This window comes from Salvelinus namaycush, chromosome 4 (assembly GCF_016432855.1).
Source record: "Salvelinus namaycush isolate Seneca chromosome 4, SaNama_1.0, whole genome shotgun sequence".
In the NCBI taxonomy this organism is placed as follows: Eukaryota; Metazoa; Chordata; class Actinopteri; order Salmoniformes; family Salmonidae; genus Salvelinus; species Salvelinus namaycush.
In genome coordinates, this window is record NC_052310.1 from 75,734,802 (window position 1) to 75,753,926 (window position 19,125).

General features: G+C 46.1%; 1 pseudogene; it reads left to right on the plus strand.

Moving 5' to 3' along the window:
* The window catches only part of LOC120046005, a 44,580-nt pseudogene extending 33,725 nt beyond the window's left edge, over positions 1–10,855 (plus strand).
* The last annotated feature ends 8,270 nt before the right edge of the window (positions 10,856–19,125 follow it).

A 19,125-nucleotide genomic window follows, 5' to 3' on the forward strand; every position in this document is an offset into this window, starting at 1 on the left:
TGCACTCTGAACACCCACTGTGCTGTCATCAGTTATATCCAGCCCACGTCTGTGTCAGGAGCACAGTGCACTCTGAACACCCACTGTGCTGCATCAGTTATATCCAGCCCACGTCTGTGTCAGGAGCACAGTGCACTCTGAACACCCACTGTGCTGCATCAGTTATATCCAGCCCACGTCTGTGTCAGGAGCACAGTGCACTCTGAACACCCACTGTGCTGCATCAGTTATATCCAGCCCACGTCTGTGTCAGGAGCACAGTGCACTCTGAACACCCACTGTGCTGTCATCAGTTATATCCAGCCCACGTCTGTGTCAGGAGCACAGTGCACTCTGAACACCCACTGTCACGATCGTGTGGAGGAGAGACGGACCAAAACGCAGCATGTGGAAAATAAGCCATCTTCCTTTTATTTATGAAGAAGGCAAAACGAAACAAAACACTTACAAACTAACAAACGACCGTGAAGCTATAAACGTAGTGCACACACACAGGCTACAAACGTTCAACATAGACAATTCCCCACAACAAACTAAAGCCTATGGCTACCCTAAATATGGCTCCCAATCAGAGACAACAGAAACCAGCTGTCTCTAATTGGGAACCCCTTCAGGCAACCATAGACTTTCCTAGACAACTATACCCAACATAGACACAGCTAGACAACTATACTAAACATAAATACAACTACTCTAAATAAACCCCCTAAACCTTACAATCACCCTGGACACTACAAAACCCACATAAATACCCATGTCACACCCTGACCTAACTAAAATAATAAAGAAAACAAAGAATACTAAGGCCAGGGCGTGACATAGCCCCCCCCCTTAAGGTGCGAACTCCGGGCGCACCAGCACAAAGTCTAGGGGAGGGTCTGGGTGGGCATCTTACCACGGTGGTGGCTCAGGCTCAGGGCGAGGTCCCCACCCCACCATAGTCAATCCCAGCTTATATCTCCCCCTACAAATGACCACCCTCATATTACCCCCACTTAATCTTTTGGGTAACATCGACACAAGGGGCAGCACCGGGATAGAGGAATAGCTCAGGACAGAGGGATAGCTCAGGACAGAGGGATAGCTCAGGATAGAGAGGTAGCTCAGGATAGAGAGGTAGCTCAGGATAGAGGGGCAACTCCGGACTGAAAGGCAGCTCCGGACAGAGAGACAGCTCTGGACTGAGGGGCAGTTCTGGAGAAATAGCCGCTCTGGGCTGAGGGACAGCTCATGACTGGCTGACGGCTCTGGACGCTCATGGCTGGCTGACGGCTCTGGACGCTCATGGCTGGCTGACGGCTCTGGACGCTCATGGCTGGCTGACGGCTCTGGACGCTCATGGCTGACTGACGGCTCTGGCAGATCCTGTCTGGCTGGCGGCTCTGGCAGATCCTGTCTGGCTGGCGGCTCTGGCAGATCCTGTCTGGTTGGCGGCCCTGGCAGATCCTGTCTGGTTGGCGGCTCTGGCAGATCCTGTCTGGTTGGCGGCTCTGGCAGATCCTGACTGACAAATGGCTCTAGCGGCTCCTGACTGACTAACGGCTCTGACGGCTCGGGACAGACGGGCGGCTCTAATGGCTCGGGACAGACGGATGGCTCAGACGGCGCTGGGGAGACGGATGGCTCAGATGGCGCTGGGGAGACGGATGGCTCAGATGGCGCTGGGGAGACGGATGGCTCAGATGGCGCTGGGGAGACGGATGGCTCAGATGGCGCTGGGGAGACGGATGGCTCAGATGGCGCTGCGGAGACGGATGGCTCAGACTGATCCTGTCTGGCGGAAGGCTTTGGCTGCTCCTGTCTGGCGGAAGGCTCTGTAGGCTCATGGCAGACGGGCAGTTCATGCGGCGCTTGGCAGACGGACAGTTCAGGCGCCGTTGGGCAGACGGCAGACTCTGGCCGGCTGAGACGCACTGTAGGCCTGGTGCGTGGTGCCGGAACTGGAGGTACCGGGCTAAGGACACGCACCTTCAGGCTAGTGCGGGGAACAACAACAGGGCACACTGAGTTCTCAAGGCGCACTATATGCCTGGTGCGTGGTACCGGACTAATGGCACGCACCTCAGGACGAGTGCGGGGAGAAATAACAGTGTGTACAGGACTCAGGAGACGCACAGGTGGCTTAGTGCGTGGTGCCGGAACTGGAGGTACCGGGCTAGAGACACGCACCATAGGGAGAGTGCGTGGAGGAGGAACAGGGCTCTGAAAACGCACTGGAAGCCTGGTGCGTGGTGTAGGCACTGGTGGTACTAGGCTGGGGCGGGGAGGTGGCGCCGGAAATACCGGACCGTGCAGGCGTACTGGCTCCCTTGAGCACCGAGCCTGCCCAACCTTACCTGGTTGAATGCTCCCCGTCGCCCGACCAGTGCGGGGAGGTGGAATAACCCGCACCGGTCTATGTAGGCGAACCGGGGACACCATGCGTAAGGCTGGTGCCATGTAAGCCGGCCCAAGAAGACGTACTGGTGGCCAGATATGTAGGGCCGGCTTCATGACATTTGGCTCAATGCCCAATCTAGCCCTACCAGTGCGGGGAGGTGGAATAACCCGCACTGGGCTATGCACACGTACAGGAGACACCGTGCGCTCTACTGCGTAACACGGCGTCTGCCCGTACTCCCGCTCTCCACGGTTAGCCTGGGAAGTGGGCGCAGGTCTCCTACCTGCCCTTGGCCCACTACCTCTTAGCCCCCCCCCAAGAAATTTTTGGGTAGTACTCACGGGCTTCTCAGGCTTCCAGCCACGTCTCCTTGCTGCCTCCTCATATCTCCGCCTCTCTGCCTTCGCTGCCTCCAGCTCAGCTTTGGGGCGTTTATATTCTCCTGGTATTTAACGGTCCAGAATTTCCTCCCAATTCCAATAGTCCAGTGTAGGTGGGTCCTGTTGTTGTTGCACACGCTGCTTGATCCGATGATGGTGGGGAATTCTGTCACGATCGTGTGGAGGAGAGACGGACCAAAACGCAGCATGTGGAAAATAAGCCATCTTCCTTTTATTTATGAAGAAGGCAAAACGAAACAAAACACTTACAAACTAACAAAACAACAAACGACCGTGAAGCTATAAACGTAGTGCACACACACAGGCTACAAACGTTCAACATAGACAATTCCCCACAACAAACTAAAGCCTATGGCTACCCTAAATATGGCTCCCAATCAGAGACAACAGAAACCAGCTGTCTCTAATTGGGAACCCCTTCAGGCAACCATAGACTTTCCTAGACAACTATACCCAACATAGACACAGCTAGACAACTATACTAAACATAAATACAACTACTCTAAATAAACCCCCTAAACCTTACAATCACCCTGGACACTACAAAACCCACATAAATACCCATGTCACACCCTGACCTAACTAAAATAATAAAGAAAACAAAGAATACTAAGGCCAGGGCGTGACACCCACTGTGCTGTCATCAGTTATATCCAGCCCACGTCTGTGTCAGGAGCACAGTGCACTCTGAACACCCACTGTGCTGCATCAGTTATATCCAGCTAACGTCTGTGTCAGGAGCACAGTGCACTCTGAACACCCACTGTGCTGCATCAGTTATATCCAGCCCACGTCTGTGTCAGGAGCACAGTGCACTCTGAACACCCACTGTGCTGTCATCAGTTATATCCAGCCCACGTCTGTGTCAGGAGCACAGTGCACTCTGAACACCCACTGTGCTGCATCAGTTATATCCAGCCCACGTCTGTGTCAGGAGCACAGTGCACTCTGAACACCCACTGTGCTGTCATCAGTTATATCCAGCCCACGTCTGTGTCAGGAGCACAGTGCACTCTGAACACCCACTGTGCTGCATCAGTTATATCCAGCTAACGTCTGTGTCAGGAGCACAGTGCACTCTGAACACCCACTGTGCTGCATCAGTTATATCCAGCCCACGTCTGTGTCAGGAGCACAGTGCACTCTGAACACCCACTGTGCTGTCATCAGTTATATCCAGCCCACGTCTGTGTCAGGAGCACAGTGCACTCTGAACACCCACTGTGCTGCATCAGTTATATCCAGCCCACGTCTGTGTCAGGAGCACAGTGCACTCTGAACACCCACTGTGCTGCATCAGTTATATCCAGCCCACGTCTGTGTCAGGAGCACAGTGCACTCTGAACACCCACTGTGCTGCATCAGTTATATCCAGCCCACGTCTGTGTCAGGAGCACAGTGCACTCTGAACACCCACTGTGCTGTCATCAGTTATATCCAGCCCACGTCTGTGTCAGGAGCACAGTGCACTCTGAACACCCACTGTGCTGCATCAGTTATATCCAGCCCACGTCTGTGTCAGGAGCACAGTGCACTCTGAACCCCACTGTGCTGCATCACTCAAAAGTCACCATTTTGTAGAAGTTGTCCCACTTCTAAAGTTCTGTCTGAAATAAAAGTTTAACCCTCAGTGTTTGGAGTGGTCTAGTTTTCTTAAAGCTCTCCTCTTCTATTCCCCAGCCTCTGAGACCGATGCAGTGGTGCTTTTGAAGTGTGCTTGCCTGGTGGAACGCATGTACTCCCACATCGCTACCACAGCCGAGGGCTTCACTATCCTCTCCTCCTTCATGGTAGCACAGTACGTCAGCGAGTTACAGAAGGTAAGATCTCTGGTTTTCTCTCATCATCAAGGACAATGGTGATTAGTAGAGCTGGGCAATATGAACAAAAATGCATAAAATTTACTGAATTATCACGGTAACGATCAATTGAACGATAAGTTTGTAACATTATCTACATATGTTTTTTTAATATTACCCTTAAATCCACTACTACTACTTTGAATGCTGTAGCTATCAATTGTCCCATTTAACAATCACCCATATTACCAAACTTACTTAATTTCAAACTTCAGATATCTCTTGTAGGACCCTATAGGTTATTTATTATAGTGAACGATATCAGCAGAATATCCACGATAAGTTGTCGGTTTGGTCAGTGTCGATAAGTTGTTGGTTTGGTCAGTGTCGATAAGTTGTCGGTTTGGTCAGTGTCAATGTCGATAAGTTGTCGGTTTGGTCAGTGTCGATAAGTTGTTGGTTTGGTCAGTGTCGATAAGTTGTTGGTTTGGTCAGTGTCGATGTCGATAAGTTGTTGGTTTGGTCAGTGTCGATAAGTTGTTGGTTTGGTCAGTGTCGATAAGTTGTCGGTTTGGTCAGTGTCGATAAGTTGTTGGTTTGGTCAGTGTCGTTAAGTTGTCGGTTTGGTCAGTGTCGATAAGTTGTTGGTTTGGTCAGTGTCGATAAGTTGTTGGTTTGGTCAGTGTCGATAAGTTGTCGGTTTGGTCAGTGTCGATAAGTTGTTGGTTTGGTCAGTGTCGTTAAGTTGTCGGTTTGGTCAGTGTCGATAAGTTGTTGGTTTGGTCAGTGTCGATAAGTTGTTGGTTTGGTCAGTGTCGATGTTGATAAGTTGTTGGTTTGGTCAGTGTCGATAAGTTGTTGGTTTGGTCAGTGTCAATGTCGATAAGTTGTTGGTTTGGTCAGTGTCGATAAGTTGTTGGTTTGGTCAGTGTCAATGTCGATAAGTTGTTGGTTTGGTCAGTGTCGATAAGTTGTTGGTTTGGTCAGTGTCAATGTCGATAAGTTGTTGGTTTGGTCAGTGTCGATAAGTTGTTGGTTTGGTCAGTGTCAATGTCGATAAGTTGTTGGTTTGGTCAGTGTCGATAAGTTGTTGGTTTGGTCAGTGTCGATAAGTTGTCAGTTTGGTCAGTGTCGTTAAGTTGTCAGTTTGGTCAGTGTCGATAAGTTGTCAGTTTGGTCAGTGTCGTTAAGTTGTCGGTTTGGTCAGTGTCAATGTCGATAAGTTGTCGGTTTGGTCAGTGTCGATAAGTTGTCGGTTTGGTCAGTGTCGATGTTGATAAGTTGTCAGTTTGGTCAGTGTCGATAAGTTGTCAGTTTGGTCAGTGTCGTTAAGTTGTCAGTTTGGTCAATGTCGATAAGTTGTCGGTTTGGTCAGTGTCGATAAGTTGTCGGTTTGGTCAGTGTCGATGTTGATAAGTTGTCGGTTTGGTCAGTGTCGATAAGTTGTCAGTTTGGTCAGTGTCGATAAATTGTTGGTTTGGTCAGTGTCGATAAGTTGTCAGTTTGGTCAGTGTCGATAAGTTGTCGGTTTGGTCAGTGTCGATAAGTTGTCGGTTTGGTCAGTGTCGATAAGTTGTCAGTTTGGTCAGTGTCGATAAGTTGTCGGTTTGGTCAGTGTCAATGTCGATAAGTTGTCGGTTTGGTCAGTGTCGATAAGTTGTCGGTTTGGTCAGTGTCGATGTCGATAAGTTGTCAGTTTGGTCAGTGTCGATAAGTTGTCGGTTTGGTCAGTGTCGATAAGTTGTCAGTTTGGTCAGTGTCGATAAGTTGTCAGTTTGGTCAGTGTCGATAAGTTGTCAGTTTGGTCAGTGTCGATAAGTTGTCGGTTTGGTCAGTGTCAATAAGTTGTCGGTTTGGTCAGTGTCGATAAGTTGTCAGTTTGGTCAGTGTCGATAAGTTGTCGGTTTGGTCAGTGTCAATGTCGATAAGTTGTCAGTTTGGTCAGTGTCGATAAGTTGTCGGTTTGGTCAGTGTCGATAAGTTGTCGGTTTGGTCAGTGTCGATAAGTTGTCAGTTTGGTCAGTGTCGATAAGTTGTCGGTTTGGTCAGTGTCAATGTCGATAAGTTGTCAGTTTGGTCAGTGTCGATAAGTTGTCGGTTTGGTCAGTGTCAATAAGTTGTCGGTTTGGTCAGTGTCGATAAGTTGTCAGTTTGGTCAGTGTCGATAAGTTGTCGGTTTGGTCAGTGTCAATGTCGATAAGTTGTCAGTTTGGTCAGTGTCGATAAGTTGTCGGTTTGGTCAGTGTCGATAAGTTGTCGGTTTGGTCAGTGTCGATAAGTTGTCAGTTTGTTCAGTGTCGATAAGTTGTCAGTTTGGTCAGTGTCGATAAGTTGTCAGTTTGGTCAGTGTCGATAAATTGTTGGTTTGGTCAGTGTCGATAAGTTGTCAGTTTGGTCAGTGTCGATAAGTTGTCAGTTTGGTCAGTGTCGATAAATTGTTGGTTTGGTCAGTGTCGATAAGTTGTCGGTTTGGTCAGTGTCGATAAGTTGTCAGTTTGGTCAGTGTCGATAAGTTGTCAGTTTGGTCAGTGTCGATGTTTCGATAAGTTGTCGGTTTGGTCAGTGTCGATAAGTTGTCGGTTTGGTCAGTGTCGATAAGTTGTCGGTTTGGTCAGTGTCGATGTCGATAAGTTGGCAGTTTGGTCAGTGTCGATGTTGATAAGTTGTCGGTTTGGTCAGTGTCGATGTCGATAAGTTGTTGGTTTGGTCAGTGTCGATGTCGATAAGTTGTCGGTTTGGTCAGTGTCGATGTCGATAAGTTGTCGGTTTGGTCAGTGTCGATAAGTTGTTGGTTTGGTCAGTGTCGATAAGTTGTCGGTTTGGTCAGTGTCGATGTCGATAAGTTGTCAGTTTGGTCAGTGTCGATAAGTTGTCGGTTTGGTCAGTGTCGATAAGTTGTTTGTTTGGTCAGTGTCGATAAGTTGTCGGTTTGGTCAGTGTCGATGTCGATAAGTTGTCAGTTTGGTCAGTGTCGATAAATTTTTGGTTTGGTCAGTGTCGATAAGTTGTCGGTTTGGTCAGTGTCGATAAGTTGTTGGTTTGGTCAGTGTCGATAAGTTGTCGGTTTGGTCAGTGTCGATAAGTTGTTGGTTTGGTCAGTGTCGATAAGTTGTCGGTTTGGTCAGTGTCGATGTCGATAAGTTGTCAGTTTGGTCAGTGTCGATAAATTGTTGGTTTGGTCAGTGTCGATAAATTGTTGGTTTGGTCAGTGTCGATAAGTTGTCGGTTTGGTCAGTGTCGATGTTGATAAGTTGTCGTTTTGGTCAGTGTCGATGTCGATAAATTGTTGGTTTGGTCAGTGTCGATATATTGACGATTTGGTCAGTGTCGCTAAGTTTTCGGTCTGGTCATTGTCGATAAGTTGTTGGTTTGGTCAGTGTCGATAAGTTGTCGGTTTGGTCAGTGTCGATAAGTTGTCGGTCTGGTCATTGTCAATAAGTTGTCGGTTTGGTCAGTGTCGATATATTGACGATTTGGTCAGTGTCGCTAAGTTGTCGGTTTGGTCAGTGTCGATGTCGATATATTGACGATTTGGTCAGTGTCGATATATTGACGATTTGGTCAGTGTCGATAAGTTGTCGGTTTGGTCAGTGTCGATGTCGATATATTGACGATTTGGTCAGTGTCGATAAATTGTTGGTTTGGTCAGTGTCGATAAATTGTTGGTTTGGTCAGTGTCGATAAGTTGTCGGTTTGGTCAGTGTCGATGTTGATAAGTTGTCGTTTTGGTCAGTGTCGATGTCGATAAATTGTTGGTTTGGTCAGTGTCGATATATTGACGATTTGGTCAGTGTCGCTAAGTTTTCGGTCTGGTCATTGTCGATAAGTTGTTGGTTTGGTCAGTGTCGATAAGTTGTTGGTTTGGTCAGTGTCGATAAGTTGTCGGTTTGGTCAGTGTCGATGTTGATAAGTTGTCGGTTTGGTCAGTGTCGATAAATTGTGTCGATATATTGTCGATTTGGTCAGTGTCGATGTCGATAAGTTGTCGGTTTGGTCAGTGTCGATAAGTTGTCGGTCTGGTCATGGTCGATAAGTTGTTGGTTTGGTCAGTGTCAATAAGTTGTCGGTTTGGTCAGTGTCGATAAGTTGTCGGTTTGGTCAGTGTCAATAAGTTGTCAGTTTGGTCATGGTCGATAAGTTGTCGGTCTGGTCATGGTCGATAAGTTGTTGGTTTGGTCAGTGTCAATAAGTTGTCAGTTTGGTCATGGTCGATAAGTTGTCGGTCTGGTCATGGTCGATAAGTTGTTGGTTTGGTCAGTGTCGATAAGTTGTCAGTTTGGTCAGTGTCAATAAGTTGTCAGTTTGGTCAGTGTCAATAAGTTGTCAGTTTGGTCAGTGTCAATAAGTTGTCAGTTTGGTCAGTTTCGATAAGTTGTTGGTTTGGTCAGTGTCAATAAGTTGTCGGTCTGGTCATGGTCGATAAGTTGTCGGTTTGGTCAGTTTCGATAAGTTGTTGGTTTGGTCAGTGTCAATAAGTTGTCAGTTTGGTCAGTGTCAATAAGTTGTCAGTTTGGTCAGTGTCAATAAGTTGTCAGTTTGGTCAGTGTCAATAAGTTGTTGGTTTGGTCAGTGTCAATAAGTTGTCGGTTTGGTCAGTGTCAATAAGTTGTCGGTCTGGTCATTGTCAATAAGTTGTCGGTCTGGTCAGTGTCAATAAGTTGTCGGTTTGGTCAGTGTCAATAAGTTGTCGGTCTGGTCATTGTCAATAAGTTGTCGGTCTGGTCATTGTCAATAAGTTGTCGGTTTGGTCAGTGTCAATAAGTTGTCGGTCTGGTCATTGTCAATAAGTTGTTGATTTGGTCAGCTCTAACGATTAGGCTATTATTATACAGGTTGGAAACAACATGACGTTTCAGATCTTCTCTCATCATCCCAACAAGCCCTTACATCTGAGGGGAATACACTCTATCTGCAAATTAAATACAATGATTTTTATTTGATCCATGGCTGTTTGTATTGTGGTGTTACACTATACATGGGACCATTTAGAGCTACTAAGGCAAGTCCTCTGGACTTCTCAGATTTGAAGGAGAGAGAAGTCAAAAAAATTTCCCTCCATAATCTTGTGTCCCGCCCTGCGCCAACTTGTCCTCGAAAGGACTGTACTTACTGTAAAGTCTAATAGACTGTTTTTCCGTCGGTTTCATTATGTGATGCCGTCTGAGCATGTCTGGCACTGTGTCAGTGTGTATTTTCCATGGAACATGCAGAGAGGGAAGATGCATGAGGATTAACTTGGAATGTAAAAATCCATGGGAAACTCTTTGAGTAAGGATTAAACAAAGACTTGACTAAGGCAATAGTTGAACACTGCCATGGTTCTTTCCAGGTAGACTAAGCGCTTTTGTTGTCCAGTTTCCAGCTGGCAGTACATTGTATTCCTACCAGGCTTTCAAAACTGCCTCGGCTACGTACACAAACAAAGGTGTAAGGAAAAGGCAAAACAAAGATCAGCCATCTCACTCATCACACCAACATTATGACGGTTACATTTTAATACCCCTTCCCCAACCTCAAACGCTCAGTCAAATTGAAACCAGCTGCCTTTCAAAGATAATGTCTACTTTTTGAAATATATTTGAATATGTGCATGCTTTCCCCTGAGAGAATAACTTCACTGGGCTGTTTGTCCACTTCTATCTGAAACATCCTGGTTGGTACTGCCACACTGCCTCTCCCTCGCCTCCCCTCCACTCCTCTCTCCTCCACACCCTCAAGGTGACTCTGCAACCAGACATCAAGAGGCACCTGACAGAGGGAGTCTAGAGGATCCTGGACCTCTGTGTTGAGCAGGAGGTGAGGTTTCTGAATACCATCCTCCAGATGGGTCTCAGAGAAGTGTTCAACGAGCTCTACGGTAGTTACACTCATTACCATAAAACCCAGTGGCAAGGAGAGGAGAAATATACTGCCTGGGACTCTCCTCTACCGTCTCCCTTTCCAGAAAGATTGTCTTTATTGCAGGCACATTTTTTTCTTAAGAAAACAACTGCTTAAACATGTAAATTGTATTTTTTATGTCATATGGTGAAAAAGAACAAATCATTTGTAGGTCTGCTGAGGATGAGATTAGATGATTGTAATACCAAAAGCAAATTGTGGAAGTGATTTCTAATGCTTCTAGGTGATTCTGGAAATGGTTTAAACCTGTATGTATAGTGGAGGTGAATGTCATTAACATAGCTTTATCACATGCATTCCTTATGAAACCTTGTGCCTGAAACTTTCCCTTGTGATTATCTGTTGTTATTAACGACCAGACAAGGAAAGCTTAGGAGAAATCTGTATTATAATTGGGGTAAGCTTTCGCAGATTAATACAGAAATAAGATAATTTATTTTCACAAATAATGAGCAGAATGACATAGATCTGGTTTTCAGTGGAATGTCATTATGGATATTCCACTGTTGTCTAACATGATCATTTTCCAAAAGGGCTCCTCAAGCAAATGTAAATCCTCCAGTAGGACTCAATTTGCAAGGGGTGTTTTCTTTTATTCTGCTTCAAAATAAATATTTGTACCCTCAAGTGTAAACATGAGACGTTTCTTAAGTGTTTGTTGACTGAATGTCTTCAGTCATAAAATGGTCAACCCCTTTGTTAAGGCAAACCTAAATAAGTTCAGGAGTAAAAAGGTGCTTAACAAGTCACATAATAAGTTGCAATAATAGTGTTTTGACATGATTTTTGAATGACTACCTCATCTCTGTACCCCACACATACAATTTTCTGTAAGGTCACTCAGTCGAACAGTTAATTTCAAACACAGATTCAACCACAAACACAAGGGAGGTTTTCCAATGGCTCGCAAAGAAGGGCACCTATTGCTTGGCAACAAAAAAAAGACATTGAATATCCCTTTGAGCATGGAGAAGTTGTTAATTACACTTTGGATGGTGTATCAAAACACTCCAACACAACACATCACTGAGTACCACTCTTCATATTTTCAAGCATGGTGGTGGCTGCATCATGTTATGGGTATGCTTGTCATCGGCAAGGACTAGGCAGTTTTTAGTTTAAAAAGAAACAAATAGAGCTAAGCACAGGCAAAATCCTAAAGGAAAACCTGGTTCAGTCTGATTTCCAACCGTCACTGGGAGATGAATTCACCTTTCAGCAGGAAAATAACCTAAAACACAAGGCCAAATATAGACGTAGGTTGCTTACCAAGACAACATTGAATGTTCCTGAGTGGCCTAGTTACAGTTTTGATATAAATCGGACTGAAAATCAAATCCAAGTTTATTTGTCACGTGCTCCGAATAGAACAGGTGTAGACCTTACAGTGAAATGCTTACTTACAGGCTCTAACCAATAGTGCAAAAAAATGTATTAGGTGAACAATAGGTAGGTAAAGAAATAAAACAACAGTAAAAAGACAGGCTATATACAGTAGCGAGGCTATAAAAGTAGCGAGGCTATAAAAGTAGCAAGTCTACATACAGACACCGGTTAGTCAGGCTGATTGAGGTAGTATGTACATGTAGATATGGTTAAAGTGACTATGCATATATGATGAACAGAGAGTAGCAGTAGCGTAAAAGAGGGGTTGGCGGGTGTTGGGTGGGACACAATGCAGATAGCCCAGTTAGCCAATGTGCGGGAGCACTGGTTGGTCGGCCCAATTGAGGTAGTATGCACATGGATGTATGGTTAAAGTGACTATGCATATATGATAAACAGAGAGTAGCAGCAGCGTAAAAAGAGGGGTTGGGGGGGCACACAATGCAAATAGTCCAGGTAGCCATTTGATTACCTGTTCAGGAGTCTTATGGCTTGAGGGTAAAAACTGTTGAGAAGCCTTTTTGTCCTCGACTTGGCACTCCGGTACAGCTTGCCATGCGGTAGTAGAGAGAACAGTCTATGACTGGGGTGGCTGGGGTCTTTGACAATTTTTAGGGCCTTCCTCTGACACTGCCTGGTGTAGAGGTCCTGGATGGCAAGCAGCTTAGCCCCAGTGATGTACTGGGCCGTACGCACTACCCTCTGTAGTGCCTTGCGGTCAGAGGCCGAGCAGTTGCCGTACCAGGCAGTGATGCAACCAGTCAGGATGCTCTCGATGTTGCAGCTGTAGAACCTTTTGAGGATCTCAGGACCCATGCCAAATCTATGGCAAGACTTGAAAATGTCTCTCTAGCAATGATCAACAACCAACTTGACACAGCTTGGAGAATTTCAAAAGAAATGTGTGCAAATATTGTACAATCCATGTGTGCAAAGCTGTTAGAGACTTACCCAGAAAGACTCACAGCTGTAATCGCTGTCAAAGGTGATTCTAACATGTATTGACTCAGGGGTGTGAATACTTAAGTAAATGAGATTTCTGTATTTCACTTTCAGCACATTTGCAAACATTTCTAAAAACATGTTTTCACTTTGTCATGATGGGGTATTGTGTGTAGATGGGTGAGAAACACATATATTTAATCCATTTTAAGTTCAAACTGTAACAACAAAATGTGGAACAAAGGGTGTGAATACTTTCTGAGGGCACTGTAAATCCCCTTGAGAGGTTGAGCACCCATGTTTCAATAAACACATATTTACATTATAAAGTCATTACATGAAAGTTCATATTTTTTGTCTTAGACTATGTTTATTCAAAAGTCAGATATCTGGCAGGGCCGACAATTTACAATGCCTGAATCTACCAACTCGCCTGGCAAGGTTTCCTATAATATCCGCAGAAGCTCTTTTATTTAATTAAACTGATCATTTAATTAGAGTGATGGCCACTGCAGTCAGTGCCAGTAGGCAGATGATGGCTGATTAAAGAGCTGACATAATACTTGCTGGCCAGTGATGGCCAGGTGAAGTGGAAAGACTTCTGCTTGAAATAATGTAGCAGGGCATTTCTGGCTCCCTCACACATTCCCTCCTGACTTTGCTAAAATGAGCGTTCTGCTGGCTGCTTTCGCATTCTCAGTTCTTCTACAGTCAGAAGCCTGATGTTGCCTCACAACAGAAAGAAATTAGAACATTAACTGTCTGCTGGTTTATTGGGTGTCAGCAGGGTTTATTGGGTGTCAGCAGGGTTGCTGGGTGTCAGCAGGGTTTATTGGGTGTCAGCAGGGTTGCTGGGTGTCAGCAGGGTTTATTGGGTGTCAGCAGGGTTGCTGGGTGTCAGCAGGGTTTATTGGGTGTCAACAGGGTTGCTGGGTGTCAGCAGGGTTTGTTGGGTGTCAGCAGGGTTGCTGGGTGTCAGGAGGGTTTATTGGGTGTCAGCAGGGTTGCTGGGTGTCAGCAGGGTTTATTGGGTGTCAACAGGGTTGCTGGGTGTTTGCAGGGTTTATTGGGTGTCAGCAGGGTTTATTGGGTGTCAACAGGGTTGCTGGGTGTCAGCAGGGTTTATTGGGTGTCAACAGGGTTGCTGGGTGTCAGCAGGGTTTATTGGGTCCCAACAGGGTTGCTGGGTGTCAGCGGGGTTTATTGAGTGTCAACAGGGTGCCAGTTATGGGACAATTGTGTGAGTGAATACCCCTTATTTATTAATAGGTAGGTGCTTATAGTGTACAAGTGTGTATTAATAATAAAAAAGTATGTTTTATTGTCACATACACCTGATAGGTGTAGTGAAATGTGTTTAACAGGGCCAGCCATAGTAGTACGGCGCCCCTACACATGTGTGAATTGGCAAAGTTTTTTTTGCACATCCCAAATCTCCCTTAGACACTCTCGGAGAGTGGGGTCACGGCCAGGGTCTTCCATTATCAACGCGACCCTCTGATCTCACTGGTAAGCCATTATCAACGCGACCCTCTGATCTGACCCTCTAATCTTACTGGTAAGCCATTATCAACGGTGACCGTCTGATCTGACCCTCTAATCTTACTGGTAAGCCATTATCAACGGTGACCGTCTGATCTGACCCTCTGATCTCACTGGTAAGCCATTATCAACGGTGACCGTCTGATCTGACCCTCTGATCTCACTGGTAAGCCATTATCAACGGTGACCGTCTGATCTGACCCTCTAATCTTACTGGTAAGCCATTATCAACGGTGACCGTCTGATCTGACCCTCTGATCTCACTGGTAAGCCATTATCAACGCGACCCTCTGATCTGACCCTCTGATCTCACTGGTAAGCCATTATCAACGGTGACCGTCTGATCTGACCCTCTGATCTCACTGGTAAGCCATTATCAACGGTGACCGTCTGATCTGACCCTCTAATCTTACTGGTAAGCCATTATCAACGGTGACCGTCTGATCTGACCCTCTGATCTCACTGGTAAGCCATTATCAACGCGACCCTCTGATCTGACCCTCTGATCTCACTGGTAAGCCATTATCAACGGTGACCGTCTGATCTGACCCTCTAATCTTACTGGTAAGCCATTATCAACGGTGACCGTCTGATCTGACCCTCTGATCTCACTGGTAAGCCATTATCAACGGTGACCGTCTGATCTGACCCTCTGATCTCACTGGTAAGCCATTATCAACGGTGACCGTCTGATCTGACCCTCTAATCTTACTGGTAAGCCATTATCAACGGTGACCGTCTGATCTGACCCTCTGATCTCACTGGTAAGCCATTATCAACACGACCCTCTGATCTCACTGGTAAGCCATTATCAACACGACCCTCTGATCTCACTGGTAAGCCATTATCAACGCGACCCTCTGATCTCACTGGTAAGCCATTTATACAGCCAGGCTCCATAGTGAAGCAGGCGTTATACAGCCAGGCTCCATAGTGAAGCAGGTGTTATACAGCCAGGCTCCATAGTGAAGCAGGTCTTATAATGCCAGGCTCCATAGTGAAGCAGGCGTTATACAGCCAGGCTCCATAGTGAAGCAGGCCGTATAAATCCATGCTCCATAGTGAAGCAGGCCTTATAAAGCCAGGCTCCATAGTGAAGCAGGATTTATACAGCCAGGCTACATAGTGAAGCAGGCTGTAACGGCTGTCGTCGGTGGAAGAAGATGAGGACCAAGGTGCAGCGTGGTAAGTGTTCATGATGTTTAATAATCATCAAAACAGAACACTGAATAACAAAATAACACAGAAACAACCGAAAACAGTTCTGTCTGGTGCAGACACAAAGACTGAAAATAACCACCCACAAAACCCAACAGAAAACAGGCTACCTAAATATGGTTCCCAATCAGGGACAACGATTGACAGCTGCCTCTGATTGAGAACCATATCAGGCCAAACACGGAAATAGAAAATCATAGAAAAACTAACATAGACAACCCACCCAACTCATGCCCTGACCATACTAAAACAAAAGACAAAACAAAGGAACTAAGGTCAGAACGTGACACAGGCCTTATAAAGCCAGGCTCCATAGTGAAGCAGGATTTATACAGCCAGGCTCCATAGTGAAGCAGGCCTTATAAAGCCAGGCTCCATAGTGAAGCAGGATTTATACAGCCAGGCTACATAGTGAAGCAGGCCTTATACAGCCAGGCTCCATAGTGAAGCAGGCCTTATACAGCCAGGCTCCATAGTGAAGCAGGCCTTATAATGCCAGGCTCCATAGTGAAGCAGGCCTTCTAACGCCAGGCTCCATAGTGAAGCAGTTCTTATAAAGCCAGGCAGGGGAAATGCATAAGTATTACAATGTACAGTAAAATAGTTGGTACTGGCACTCAACCATAGGTGCTACAAATAAAGACCTCTGTCTGAGCAAGGAATGAAGTGCAGTGTGTTTGTTAGGGTACAATGTATTTTTGTGCTGTACTAGTAATGGTTTGGTGGAATGTGTCTCAAGACATTTTGTTGTTCATGATTTTGACACAACGGGTGAGATAGAAAAATATCAGGAAGGATTTCACAATGTGCAACCATGACCTGCATTAAAGGTGATTCAGGTGTTTTGTATTATAAAGGAGAGGGAATTAAGAGTATTTTAGAAAAAAAACTGCAAGCCTGGTATTCAGTGAATGCACTAAAATGCAAAGATCTTATTGCATCAGTGAAAACCTATAATTGCTGTTAAACATGGAAACGTTAAGCAGAATAGAATGGCTTTGTGTAGGATGTAAATCATTGAGAACTAACTAACAGGTTGAATTAATTGAACTCCATAAAGTAGAATTATGGGGTGGATTTCTGTAGAGTTATTGTATGGGGTAACAATTTGATCTAGTGCTAATATGCTAGTCTACCGTTGGAACTCTGTTAAGGACAATCACGATCCACATTATTGTGTTGGTCACACATATGCTGTAATAAGAAGAGGACATTGCTTGAATATATACCTGAAAAGGTCCAATGCAGCCATTTTGGTCTTAATATCAAGTCATTTCTGGGTAACAATTACAAACCTTACTGTGATTGTTTTAAATTGAAATGTTCAAAAATAACCAAATGTAACTTCTTAGCAAAGAGCATTTTCTCAAGCAATAATTTTTCTTGGACCGTCTGGGAGTGGTCTGAAAATGAGCTGTTATTGGCAGAGAGGTTTGGAACTCTTTCTTATTGGTCTATTAATTATTTACAGCATAGCGATGTCACCAGGCAAGCCAAAACCCCATCTCACCAAAACAGGCTGAAATGGTATTATCACCATTTTCATAATTTCACAGTATTATTCCAACCTAATAGTGTGGAAATATATATATACAATTACATTTTTGACTGCACTGGGCCTTTAAACCTCTGATTTGTTCAAGAGACGTAAGTACACAATGTGCATGATGGCAGTGCATATAATTCAATGCGATTTTACACAAGTAGTGATACATACATTATTTGACATAAATGATAAGCTGAACTTTTTCTCTTGTTATTCTAATGAAATTCATATGATTATTTGGCATAGATGAAGTGCCATTGTTTGCATTGTGGATCACCACCTGCCTCATTATCTTTTCAAGATGACACGAGCGGTGAATTAATCCTCTCTCCTATTCACCCCATCTTGATGTAACAGCTCGACAACCCCTCGGATGTCTCAGGAGGAGTCTGAATTGAAAGGGTTCATTCTGAGACTCAGAAGTCAGTTGGACACCCCTTCAATATTTATTAACCTGGGTCTTTCCACATGGTTTGCAGCACTTTTGCCCTCCAACAGAACTTGAAGTCTACTTGACAACCCTCGTTAAGCCCTTCTTACTTTAATGAGGGTAACCTCCATTTTTCTGGCAGAACTACCATACTTCCTCTTATCAATGGTAATTACAGCTCCGGAGCCCTGCTTCTCCTACTTGCTCTGTCTTTGTGAGTGGCTTGGGATTCCTGGGATCAAACAGAGACACCATCTTCTGTGTTTGAATTGGGAGTTTGGAAGTCCTACCTAGACATGCAGACCTCTTGTCACGTTCCTGACCTTATTTCCTTTGTTTAGTCTTTGTTTAGTTGGTCAGGACGTGAGCTGGGTGGGTATATTCTATGTTTTGTGTTTCATTGGTTTAGGTGTGTCTTATTGGCCTGATATGGTTCTCAATCAGAGGCAGGTGTTTTACGTTGTCTCTGATTGGGAACCATATTAAGGTAGGCTGTTTTCACTGTTTGTTTGTGGGTGATTGTTCCTGTTCGTGCGTTCATTGGTTTTTCTATGTTCACTAGTTCAGGATTGTAGCGTCGTTGGTTTCGTTCTGTTTATTGTTTTGTTCGTCTTGAAGAGTATTCAAATAAATATGGATACATACCACGCTGCAATTTGGTCCTCCTCTCTTCCACATTACGACGACCGTTACAGAATCACCCACCAAACTCGGACCAAGCAGCGTAGTAAGCGGCAGCAGCAGCAGCAGCAGCAGGAGCAGCGAAGGCAGAGAGGCGCTGGTATGAGGAGGCAGCACGGCGACGCGGTTGGAAGCCCGAGAGTCAGCCCCAAAAAATTATTGGGGGGGGCACACGGGGCGTATGGCTAAGCCAAGTAGGAGACCTGAGCCAACTCCCCGTGCTTACCGTGGAGTGAGAGGGCGTCGTACTGGTCAGGCACCGTGTTATGCGGTGGAGCGCACGGTGTCCCCAGTACGCGTGCTTAGCCCGGTGCGATACATTCCAGCTCCTCGTGTCGGCCGGGCTAGGTTGGGCATCGAGCCAGGTGCCATGAAGCCGGTTCGCCAGCACAGGCCAGTGCGGGCTATACCACCTCGCCGCACTGGTCGGGCTACGGGGAGTATTCAACCAGGTAAGGTTGGGCAGGCTCGGTGCTCAAGAGCTCCTGTACTCCTTCACGGTCCGGTATATCTGGTGCCACCTCCACGTACCAGTCCTCCGGTGGCAGCCCCCCGCACCAGGCTGTCTCTCCGGTTTCTCTCTACAGTTGCTCCCGCCTGTCCAGCGCTGCCAGAGCCTTCCTCTTCTCCTGAGCCGCCAGAGTCTCCCGTCTGTCCTGAGCCGCCAGAGTCTCCCGTCTGTCCTGAGCCGCCAGAGTCTCCCGTCTGTCCTGAGCCGCCAGAGTCTCCCGTCTGTCCTGAGCCGCCAGAGTCTCCCGTCTGTCCTGAGCCGCCAGAGTCTCCCGTCTGTCCAGCGCCGTCTGAGCTGCCCGTCTGTCCAGCGCCGTCTGAGCTACCCGTCTGGTCAGTCAGCCAGGACCTGCCAGAGCCGCCAGCAAGCCAGGAGCTGCCAGAGCCGC